The sequence below is a fragment of the Cervus elaphus genome, chromosome 31, assembly GCF_910594005.1.
Source record: "Cervus elaphus chromosome 31, mCerEla1.1, whole genome shotgun sequence".
Lineage (NCBI taxonomy): Eukaryota > Metazoa > Chordata > Mammalia > Artiodactyla > Cervidae > Cervus > Cervus elaphus.
Genome location: NC_057845.1, coordinates 18,047,630 through 18,060,557, shown reverse-complemented (window position 1 = coordinate 18,060,557; position 12,928 = coordinate 18,047,630). Strand labels below are relative to the sequence as shown.

At 38.3% G+C, this 12,928-nt stretch overlaps 1 pseudogene; it reads right to left on the bottom strand.

The window, feature by feature from the left end:
• Window positions 1–8,162: 8,162 nt before the first annotated feature.
• LOC122687458 lies at window positions 8,163–8,835 on the bottom strand (annotated as a pseudogene).
• Window positions 8,836–12,928: the final 4,093 nt, after the last annotated feature.

Sequence of the window (12,928 nt, the reverse complement as noted above, 5' to 3'; positions counted from 1 at the left end):
ACTGAATAAAGGCAAAATAGGTTTCAGATTTAAAATGCATCATATTTACTAGTCTAAAACTTGAGTTTACATTCTTTGGAGAGTATTGGTGACTTTTCATTGGTCTTTTTCTCTTAGCTGGATGACAGTAGGTAACAGAAATAGACATTGAAATTGGAGAGATATATATTGTGAATTACAGAACAGTGTTTGAAAGGAAACCAAATTATGAAAGTCTCACCAACAAAAAATTAAATTTGTTTATCACATTGGAAGGGCAGATCTGTAATAAAATTTAGTCAGGATACTGTGAGAAGGAGGATTTATGTAAATAATTTTGCTAGCTTTTGGTAGTAAATATGTGGTCACATATTTGTCAGAAAGCAGGTTATATTCCTTCAGAGTTTGAAAAGCAGGTACAAGTAGGTTAAGTCAATTCCAAAAATGCCAAAGACTGAAAGAAATAAATGGGAATCTCACCCAGTTCTTCATGATTCCAGTGAAACTGATGTTTGTGTTACATGTTTGTTGTGTCAAGAAGGAATAAAAGAAACTCTGGAGATAAGATCAATGAAGATCAGAATTCTGTTTATTTTCATTTTGCCTTTTTCCCACTATTTTTTAAAATTTATTTTGTTGAAATATATCTTAATATAATATACTAAGATTAAAGTCCACAAATTTTGGTATGTGCATAGGTTGCCCTAGTGGTAAAGAACTGGCCTGCCAATGCAGGAGATATAAGAGATGTGGGTTCAATCCCTGGGTCAGGAAGATCCTCCGGAGAAGGGAATGGCAATCCACTCCAGTTTTCTTGCCTGAAGAATCCCATGGACAGAGGAGCCTGGTGGTATATAATCTGCGGGGTTGCAAAAAGTCAGACACGACTGAAGTGCACCCAATAAAGACAAGGAGAATATTCCTTCTAGCATCCAAAAAAGATTATTTATGCCCCTTTTTGATTCCTCCTTTTGCTTTTTTTACCACCTCCCACCCAAACCCTAGGCAAATGATGATCTACTTTCTGCTGCTATGTTAGTTTGTAGTTTCTAAAATTTTATACAAATGTAAGCATCTTTTTTTTTCTGACTTTTTTCACTCAGCCTAGTTATTTTGAGATTCACTAATGTAGTTGCATGTATCAGTCGTTTTTTCCTTTGCATCGGCAGGTAGTATTTGATTATATGAATATACTACAGTTTGTTTATTCATTGACTTAATAGACATTTGCGTTTTTCTGGTTTCTGGCTATCACAAATAAAGCTGTTGAAAGTATACTTGTCCAATCTTCATATGAACACTTACTTTCACATATATGAGTCCAATGGCTGGATCGTATGATAGGTGAATGTTTAATTTTAGTTCAAATCTTTGTTTTTTTTAAGGAAATGGCCAACTCTTTAAATAGTAGTTGCACTCCCACAAGTGGTATATGAGAAATCCAATCCCATCACATCTTCACTTCTACCTGCTATGGAAAGTTTTTTTTTTTTTTCTTTTTTGGTCAAAAATCAATTGGCATAATATGTGTGAGTCTGTTTCTGTACTTTCTTCTCTGTCTCATTAATCTATTTGACTACCTTTCCACTACTACTATGCTGTCTTGGCTACTGTATTTTATAATAAATATTGAAATCAAGTATGTAAGCCCTACAACTTTGTTCTTTATAAGATTGCTTTTCTTACATAATATTCTTTGTATGTATGCTCAGTTGCTCAGTCATGTCCAGCTCTTTGCGACCTCATGGACTGTAGCCTGCCAGGCTCTTCTGTCCATGGGGATCTCCAGGCAAGAATGATGGAGTTGCTTGACATTTATTTCTCCAAATATCCTTTGCATTTCTGTATAAATTTTAGAAACATCTTGCTGCAAAAAGAAACATTTTTAAAAAGCCTTTTGTTATTTTGATTCGGATTGCATTCAACCTACAAATAAATTTGGGAAGAACTGACGTCTTAACAGCATTGAAACATCTAATTCATGAACACAGTGTATTACTCCACTTATGTAGGTCTACTTAATTACTTTCAGAAATAGTTTGTCATATACAGATATTGCATATTTAATGTGAAATTCAAATTTTGTGTTATTTAAAAATACTAATTTTTACTTTTCTTATTGAAGGATAATTACTTTACAGAATTTTACTGTTTTCTGTCTAACCTAAACATGAATCAGCCATAAGTATACATATATCCCCTCCCTTTTGAACCCCCCCCCCCAGCTCCCTCCCCATCCCACCCTTCAAGGTTGATACAGAGCCCCTGTTTAAGTTTCCTGAGCCATACAGCAAATTCCTGTTGGCTATCTATTTTGCATATGATTATGTACGCTTCCATGTTACTCTTTCCATAGATCTCACCCTCTCCTCCCCTCTTTCTATGTTCATAAGACTATTCTTTATGTCTGTTTCTCCATTGTGCATAAATTCTTCAGTACCATTTTTTCTAGATTCACATATATATATATATGAGTTTATATATATATATTATAATACAGTATTTATCTTTCTCTTTCTGACTTACTTCACTCTGTATAATAGGTTCTAGGTTCATCCACCTCATTAGAACAGACTCATATGTGTTCTTTTTATGGCTAATATTCCATTGTGTATATGTACCACTACTTGTTTATCCATTCATCTGTCAAGGAACATATAAGTTGCTTCCATGTTCTAGCTACTGTAAATACTGCTGTACTGAACAATGGGATTGGAAGTGGTCAAACAGGAGATGGTAAGAGTGAACGTTGTCATTCTAGGACTCAGCGAGCTAAGATGGACTGGAATGGGTGATTTAACTCAGATGACAATTTTATATACTACTGTGAGCAGGAATCCCTTAGAAGAAATGGAGTAGACATCATAGTCAACAAAAGAGTCTGAAATACAGTACTTGGATGCAATCTCAAAAACAACAGAATGATCTTTTTTCATTTCCAAGGCAAACCATTCAATATCACAGTAATCCAAGTCTATGCCTTGACCAGTAATGCTGAAGAAGCTGAAGTTGAAGGGTTCTATGAAGACCTACATGACCTTCTAGAACTAACACCCCAAAAAGATGTCCTTTTCATTATATGGGACTGGAATGCAAAAGTAGGAAGTCAAGAAACACCTGGAGTAACAGGTAAATTTGGCCTTGGAGTACAGAATGAAGCAGAGCAAAGGCTAATAGAGTTCTGCTAAGAGAATGCACTGGTCATAGCAAACACTCTCTTCCAACAACACAAGAGAAGACTCTACACATGGACATCACCAGATGGTCAGCACTGAAATTAGATTGATTATATCCTTTGCAGCCAAAGATGGAGAAGCTCTAGACAGTCAGAAAAAACAAAACTGGGCGCTTACTGGGGCTCAGATCATGAAGTCCTCATTGCCAAATTCACAATTAAATTGAAGAAAGTAGGGGAAAGCACTAGACCATTCAGGTATGACCTAAATCAAATCCTTTATGACTATACAACTGAAGTGAGAAATAAATTTAAGGGACTAGATTTGATAGACAGGTTGCCTCATAAACTATGGATGGAGGTTTGTGACATCGTGTCTCCTGTAGGAGACAGGAATCAAGACCATCCCCAAGAAAAACAAATGCAAAAAGGCAAAATGGCTGTCTGAGAAGGCTTACAAATAGCTGTGAGAAGAGAAGTGAAAAACAAAGGAGAAAAGAAAAGGTATGCCCATTTGAGTGCAGACTTCTGAAGAATAGCCAAGGAGAGATAAGAAAGCCTTCCTCAGCAATCAATGCAAAGAAATAGAGGAAAACAATAGGATGGGGGAAAACTAGAGATCTCTCCAAGAGAATTAGAGATACCAAGGGAACATTTCATGCAAAGATGGGCTTAATAAAGGACAGAAATGGTAGGGACCTAACAAAAGCAGAATATATTAAGAAGAGGTGGCAAGAGTACACAGAACAACTGTACTAAAAAGATCTCCATGACCCAGATAATTACGATGATGTGATCACTCACCTAGAGCCAGACATCCGGGAATGTGAACTAAAGTGGTCTTTAGGAAGCGTCACTACGAACAAACCTAGTGCAGCTGATGGAATTCCAGTTGAGCTATTTCAAATCCTGAAATATGATGCTGAGAAAGTGCTGCACTCAATATGCCAGCAAATTTAGAAAACTCAGCAGTGGCCACAGGACTGGAAAATGTCGGTTTTCATTCCAATCCCAAAGAAAGGCAATGCCAAAGAATGCTCAAACTACCACACGATTTCACTCATCTCACACGCTAGTAGAGTAATGCTATTGCTTAAAATTCTCCAAGCCAGGCTTCAGCAATACGTGAATCACAAACATCCAGATGTTCAAGCTGGTTTTAGAAAAGGCAGAGGAACCAGAGATCAAATTGCCAACATCCATTAAATCATTGAGAAAGCAAGATAGTTCCAGAAAAACATCTATTTCTCCTTTCTTGACTATGCCAAAGCCATTGCCTGTGCGGATCGCAATAAACTGGGGAACATTCTGAAAGAGATGGGAATACCAGACCACCTGACCTGCCTCTTGAGAAAACTGTATACAGGTGAGGAAGCAACAGTTAGAACTGGACATGGAACAACAGACGGGTTCCAAATAGGAAAAGGAGTACATCAAGGCTGTATATTGTCACCCTGCTTATTTAACTTATATGCAGAGTACATCATGAGAAACACTGAGCTTGAGGACACAAGCTGGAATCAAGATTGTGGGAAGAAATATTAACCTCCAATATGCAGATGACACCATCCTTATGGCAAAAAGTGAAGAAGAACTAAAGAGCCTCTTAATGAAAGTGAAAGATGAGAGTGAAAAGGTTGCCTTAAAGCTCAACATCCAGAAATCTAAGATCATGGCATCTGGTCCCATCACTCTATGGCAAATAGATGAAGAAACAGTGGAAACAGTGTCAGACTTTACTTTTTGGGGCTCCAAAATCACTGCAGATGGTGATTGTAGCCATGAAATTAAGACGCTTACTCCTTGGAAGCAAAGTTATGACCAACCTAGACAGCAATTAAAAAGCAGAGACATTACTTTGCCAACAAAGGTCCATCTATGGACCTGGTTCCTCCAGTGGTCATGTATGGATGTGAGAGTTGGACTATAAAGAAAGCTGAGCCCAGAAGAATTGATGCTTTTGAACTGTGGTGTTGGAGAAGACTCTTGAGAGTCCCTTGGACTGCAAGGAGATCCAACCAGTCCATCCTAAAGGAGATCAGCCCTAGGTGTTCATTGGTAGGATTGATTTTGAAGCTGAAACTCCTATACTTTGGTCACCTGATGTGAAGAGCTGACTCATTTTAAAAGACCCTGATTCTGGGAATGATTGAGGGAAGGAGGAGAAGGAGACGACAGAGGATGAGATGGTTTGATGGCATCATCGACTGAATGGACATGAGTTTGAGTAAACTTTGGGAGTTGGTGCTAGGCAGGAGGCCTGGCATGTTGCAGTGCATGGGGTCGCAAGAAGTTGGAAACGACTGAGTGACTGAACTGAACTGAACTAGACGGATACACCTTAGCTCTTCTCTAGATGTTGGTAAAATTCTCCTGTGAAGCCATCAGGTCCTGGGCTTTTGTTTTTTGGGAAATTTTTATCACAGTTTCAATTTCATTTCTTGTAAATAGGTTGCTGATAATTTCTATTTCTTACTGATTCAGTCCTGGAAGATTAAACCTTTCTAAGAATCTGTCCGTTTCTTCCATGTTATCCATTTTATTGCCATATAGTTATTCATAACATTCTGTTATACTCCATACTCCGCATTTCTGCATTGTCTTTTGTAGGCTCTCCTTTCTCATTTCTAATTTTCTTGATTTGATTCTTCTATCTTTTTTCTTGATGAGTCTGGTTAAAGGTTTGTCAATTTTATTTATCTTCTCAAAGAACCCACTTTTAGTTTTATTATCCTTTATGATTGTTTCTTTCATTTCTTTTTCACTTATTTCTACTCAGATTATGATTTCTTTCCTTCTATTAATTTTGTGGTTTTTTCCTTCTTTTTCCAGTTTTTTTTTTTTTCCAGTTAAAGTTAGGTTTGTCTATTCGATGTTTTTCTTGTCTCTTGCAGTAGGATTGTTTTGCTATAAACTTCCCTTTTAGAACTGCATTTGCTGCATTCCATAGCTTTTGAGTCTCTTTTTTCTGGGGGGGGGGGGGGGGGGGCATTCCATAGCTTTTGAGTTGTCGTGTTTTTATTGTCATTCTTTTCTAGAAACTTTTTTATTTCCCTTTTCATTTTTTCAATAACCTGTTGGATATTTAGAAACGTGTTGTTTAATCTCCATATTATTGTGTTTCTTACAGTTTTTTTTCCCTTGTAATTGATATCTAGTTTCATAGCATTGTGGTCAAGAAAATACTTAATACAATTTCAATTTCCTTAAATTTCCTGAGGTTTGATTTGGGACCCAGGATGTGGTCTATCCTGGAAAATGTTCCGAGTACACTTGAGAAGAAGGTGTATTCTTTTACATTTGGATGGAATGTCCTGAAGATGTCAATGAGATCCAATCTCATCTAATGTATCATTTAAGACTTGTGTTTCCTTATTAGTTTTCTGTTTTGATGATCTGTCCACTGGTGTCAGTGGGGTATTAAAATCTCCTACTATTGTGTTGCTGTCAACTTCTCCTTTTATATCTGTTAGTGTTTGTCTTATGTACACCTAAGTTGGGTGCATAGATATTTACAATTATTATGTCTTTCTCTTGGATTGATCCCTTGATTATTATATGGTGTCCTTCCTTATCTCTCATAATTTTTTTTTAACTCTAAGATCTATTTTGTCTAATATGAGGATTGCTACTCCAGCTTTCTTTTGCTTCCCATTTGCATGGAATATAGTTTTCCACCCTCTCATTGTCAGCCTATATGTGACTTTAAGTCTTAAGTGGATTTCTTGTGGACAGCATATATATGGGTCTTGTTTTTGTTTTTTTTTTAATCCATTCAGCCAATCTGTGTCTTTTGGTTGGAACTTTTAATCCATTTACATTTAAGTAATTATTGATATATATGTACCTATTGCCATTTTCTTAATTCGGGGGGTTGATTTTGTAGATCTTTTTTCTTCTCTTGTATTCTTGCTTATGTAAGTCCCTTTAACATTTGTTGTAAACCTGGTTTGGCTGAACTGAATTCTCTTAACTTTTGCTTGTCTGAAAAGCTTTTTAATTCTCCATCAATTTTGAATGAGATCTTAGCCTGGTACTGTAATCTTGGTTGTAGAGTTTTTCCTTTCAATACTTTAAATATATCCTGCCATCCCCTTCTGGCCTGCAGTTTCTCCTGAAAGATCATTTGTTAAGCATATGGGATTTCCCTTGTGTATTACTTGTTGCTTTTCCCTTGCTGCTTTTAATATTCTTTCTTTGTGTTTAGCCTTTGTTAGTTTAATTAGTATGTGTCTTGGCAGATTTCTCCTTGGGTCTATCCTGTATGGGACTCTTTGTGCCTCTCAAACTGATTATTTCCTTTTCTATGTTGAGAAAATTTTCAAATATAATCTCATCAAAATTTTTCTCATACCCTTTCTTTTTTCTCTTCTTCTTCTGGGACCTCTATAATTGGAATGTTTGTGCTTTTGATATTGTCCGAGTGGTCTCTGAGACTATCATTTTTTTTTTCATTCTTTTTATGTTATTCTGCTCTTCAGAAGTTATTTCCAACATTTTATCTTGCAGCTCAGAATCGTTCTTCTGTTTCAGATATTCTGCTATTGATTCCTTCTAGAGTATTTTAATTTCAGTAATTCTGTTTTGTCTATGGATGTTTTTCTTAAGAATTTTACAAATTTAATGTGAAATTGAAAAACAAAACAACAATTAAAAAAAAAAACAGAAAGAAGTCCACTTTCTTTAATGTTGTACAAAAAATATTTAAGTAGAACCAAAAGTAAGCTAAACAATATCACATTTGTTTACAGCACAATCTAGCTTTTCAAATTAACTTTACTATTCAAAAAAATAGAAATGAGTTTGTAATTTCCGGACTGGGTAAGAGATAACATCAAAAAAACAGTTCAGGGACGTTTATTCCACACTGTGTATAGCTGTGCTCACAGAGATTGCTTCTCTTACTTCTCTTTTGTACAGCAATTTAGTTGTATATAAAACTGAGCCTTCATATCAATGTATGACAAAACCCGCTGGAAAAAAAAATAATAATAAAAAAAAAATAAATAAAACTGAGCCTTCTCAAAAGCTGGGGCAGACTAGAAATGATAGGTTCATATCCGGGTGCACCATCATACAGTTCAAACAGTGGTGCAGCTACTAGCTTGTAATTTTTAGGGACTGCAAACAAGGCTTTCTCTTGAAGCTGAACTAAAAACAACTTCTTATATTCCTTAGATTTTTGTAATATGTGCAGGAATATATGAATACTGTGGAGGTTCAAAATCTGGTCTCCACCAGTTGCCAATGCAGTCATCGATGACCTAGTCTTACAGGACTCCATCTAGATGACCCAATATCTCTGTCATTAAGCATTTTAGTTCTTCAACTTCATCTTCTCTTGGGTTAAGCTCACCACTTGGTAATTTGAAGAAAGTTGTTCCCAGCTGTAGCAGTAACATAGAGGGGAGCCGGTGCTCATGGACAATCAAAACCCTTTCTACAGTCCTCCTCATACCAACTTTATCAAACTCCTCCCTCATGCACCGAAATCCGGCTACAACAGAGCTGCCCTTCTCATAGAGGAGCTCTTTTGTACCAAAGGTGGAATTGGTAAGAGGATACAGGTTGGTGGTGCACTCCAGGGTGACGGGATTGGTCTGCTGGATGCACTTGTTGCTAGACTGGGTGACTCCCTGGGGTCAGCCGGTCTGTGAGTGATTGGGTGGCACCATGGACATGCTGGTGAACTTGGGCACTAGTGGTGAGCTGAAATCAGGAGGCAGGGAGGTGTATGTTTATTCTTTAATTCTTCTAGGTCTTTGTTAATTGATTCTTACATTTTATCCATTTTGTTTTCAAGGTTTTGATAATCTTTACTATCATTATTCTGAATTCATTTTCAGGTAGTAGCCTCTTTCCTCTACATTTATTTGGACTTCTGCGTCTCTAGTTTGTTCCTTAATTTGTGTAGTATCTCTCTGCCTTTTCATTATTTCTTTTTGACTTATTCTGTTTTAGGTCTCCTTTTCCTAGGTTTCAAGGTTGAATTTTTTTCCTTTTGGTTTCTTCCCTCCTAAGGTTGGTCCAGTGGTTTGTATAAACTTTGCATAGGGTGAGATTTGTGCCAAGATTTGTTTGTTTGTTTGTCTTTTCCTCTGATGGGAAAGACTGAGTGAGGTGGTAATCATATCTGCTAATAATTGGTTTGCATTTTTTTTGTTTTGTTTGTTGTTTAGATGGAAAATAATGCAATGGGAAAGACTAGAGATCATTTCAAGGAAATTGGAGATACCAAGGGAACATTTCATGCAAAGATGGGCTCAATAAAGGACAGAAATGCTATGGACCTAACAAAAGCAAAAGATATTAAGAAGAGGTGGCAAGAATACGCAGAAGAACCGTACAAGAAAAATCTTCATGACCCAGATAATCACGAAGGTGTGATCACTCAGCTAGAGCCAGACATCCTCAAAAGAGAAGTCAAGTGGGCTTTAGGAAGCATCACTTCAAACAAAGCTAGTGGAGGTGATGGAGTTCCAGTTGAGCTGTTTCAAATCCTAAAAGATGATGCTGTGAAAGTGCTGCACTCAATATGCCAGCAAATTTGGAAAACTCAGCAGTGGCCACAGGACTGGAAAAGGTCAGTTTTCATTCCAATTCCAAAGAAAGGCAATGCCAAAGAACACTCAAACTACCACACAATTTCACTCATCTCACACGATAGTAAAGTATTGCTTAAAACCAGGCTTCAGCAATATGTGAACCGTGAGCTTCCACATGTTCAAGCTGGTTTTAGAAAAGGCAGAGGAACCAGAGATCAAATCACCAACATCTGCTGGATCATCAAAAAAGCAAGAGAGTTCCAGAAAAACATCTATTTCTGTTTTATTGACTATGCCAAAGCCATTGACTGTGTGGATCACAATAAACTGGGGGAACATTCTGAAAGAGATGGGAATACCAGACCACCTCACCTGCCTCTTAAGACATCTATATGCAGGTCATGAAGCGACAGTTAGAACTGGACATGGAACAACAGACTGGCTCCAAATTGGGAAAGGAGTACATCAAGGCTGTATACTGTCACTGTGTTTATTTAACTTATATGCAGAGTACATCATGAGAAATGCTGGGCTGGAGGAAGCACAAGCTGGAATCAAGATTGTGGGGAAAAATATCATTAACCTCAGATATGCAGATGACATCACCCTTATGACAGAAAGTGAAGAAGAACTAAAGGGCCTCTTGATGAAAGTGAAAAATGAGAGTGAAAGAGTTGGCTTAAAGTTCAGCAGTCGGAAAACTAAGATCATGGCATCCGGTCCCATCACTTCATGGCAAATAGATGGAGAAACAGTGGGAACAACCACAGACTTTATTTTGGGGGCTCACAAATCACTGTAGGTAGTGACTGCAGTCATGAAATTAAAAGACGCTTACTTCTTGGTGGGAAAGTTATGACAAACCTAGACAGCATACTAAAAAGCCAAGACATGACTTTGCCAACAAAGGTCTGTCTAGTCAAGGCTATGTTTTGTTTTGTTTTGTTTTTTTTCCTCCAAGTGGTCATATATGGATGTGAGAGTTGGATCATAAAGAAAGCTGTGTGCCAAAGAATTGATGCTTTTGAACTGTGGTGTTGGAAAAGACTCTTGAGAGTCCCTTGGACTGCAAGGAGATCCAACCAGTTTATCCTAAAAATCAGTCCTGTGTGTTAATTGGAAAGACTGATGTTGAAGCTGAAATTCCAATACTTTTGCCATCTGATGTGAAGACCTGGCTCATTTGACAAGACCCTGATGCTGATTGAGGGCAGACCGAGAAGGGGTCGACAGCAGATGAGATGTTTGGATGGCATCGTTAACTCGATGGACATGAGTTTGGCTTGACTCTGGGAGTTGTTGATAGACAGGGAGGCCTGTCGTGTTGCAGTCCATGGGATTGCAAAGAGTTGGACATGACTGAGCAACTAAACTGAGCTGTATTGAACTGAAATTAGATGAGTCAACCTGCACAGGGTGGTTGGGTGATGCTGGGTCTTGAATTCAGATGGTTTCCTTTGTGTGAGTTCTCACTATCTGATACTCCATAGGGTTAGTTATCTGGTAGTCTAGGGTCTTGGATCAGTGCTCCCACTCCAAAGACTCGGGGCTCGATCTCTGATAAGGAGTGAAGATTCCACAACCATTTGTTATGGCATAAAGTGTGATTAAAACAAATACCCAGAAATGAGAAACCACACATGAACCCCAGGCAAATGGCATTTACAAAATCAGGCAAATAATAAATAAAATAATGTAATGTACACATATACATATACACCCATAAGCAAAGTCCAACAAATTAAAGTACAGTAGATTGACCTGGCAAAAAAAGGAAATAAAAAATTATTTTTACCAGTTAAGGAAAAAAACTAACTAAAGCACAAACTGGAAAACAAAACTAAAGCAAGGTGCCAATTGAGGAATAAAGCACGAAAATAAAACTAATATGTTGAGAGGAAAGAAAAGAAAGAAACAATAGATATGCAAAGCTAACTAGAGGTAAATAAAGAAAATTTATATACATTAAAGATTAACTGCAAGGGGAAATGAACAGTAAGAAAAACAAACAAATAAATGTAGAAAAAATAATAATGGATTTTAAAAATTAAAATTAAAAAAATAGAAAAGGAAGAAAAAAAGAACTCATTAGAACTACAAAAGCCGAATGTAGAGGTTTATAACAATTAAAAATGTGACTAACTAAAAAAACTAAAAAGCTCAAAACCTTAATTAGATTTCATAGTGCCAATAAAATTGACAACTACAACAGAAGTGGGAAGAAGGAAAAAAAAAAAATCCAAAAGAATCTACAGAACAAGTCAAAGCATAAGAATAATGTTTTTCTTGAGTCCCTGCTGTCAGAGTCCTCTCCCTCGCTGGGAGTCACAGCCCACCTCCCCTCCCTAGGATGCCCTCCAACACTGTGCTGGTCTCTGGACCTGCTGTGGGGGCAGCTCAGATTCTAATCTGGTTCGACTCCTGTGTATTCTTGCCTCCAATGTCCACAGCTATCAGAACTAGTGCTTTTTCTTTTGTGGGAGCTCTCAGTGACCTTTTATATATTCCATAGACACAGAGTCTGCCTAGTTGATCGTGTGGATTTAATCTACAGCTTTTACAGCCGGTGGGAAGGTTTTGGGCCTTCTTCTTTAGCCACACTGCCCTGGGATTTGATTGTGCTTTTACTTCCACCTCTGCATGTGGGTCATCCACTGGGGTTTGCTCCTGAGGCTGCCCTGGAGGACTTGGATTTGCCCCTGTGAGGGCTAGGTGTGGAGGCGGTGCAGCTGCTTGGGTCACAGGGGTTCCAGCAGCACCAGGTACTCAGGGGAGTTGGCATCTAGGGCAGCAGGATATATAGTGCTCTAGAAGGGTATGACAACCAGTATTGGCCAATATGCTCCAGTATTCTTGCCTGGAGAAGCCCCCTGACAGAGAAGCCTGGCAGGCCACAGTCCACAGGGTCGCAAAGTGTTGGACATGGTTGAAGCGACCCTGTGTGCATAGACGCGAGACATTTTTTTTTGCCTGTGGCAGCTCTGCCCCAGTGAGAGTTGAGTGTGAAGAGGCGCAGCTGCTTGGCTTGTGGGGGCCCTGGCAGCGCCAAGTGTGCAGGGACACGAACTGTCTCTGCTGCAGGAGTTCTGGCCCTTTCAGAGTCCTTTTTCAAGCCTCTCGTAGCTGGCAGTCAGAAGGCCTCTTTGGCCAGTCTTTCTCTGTAGCCCCGCCCATTCGGGCACTTAGAGGGCTCCCTTGCCTGGGGTCCTCCTCTGTGGTTCTGCGTGTC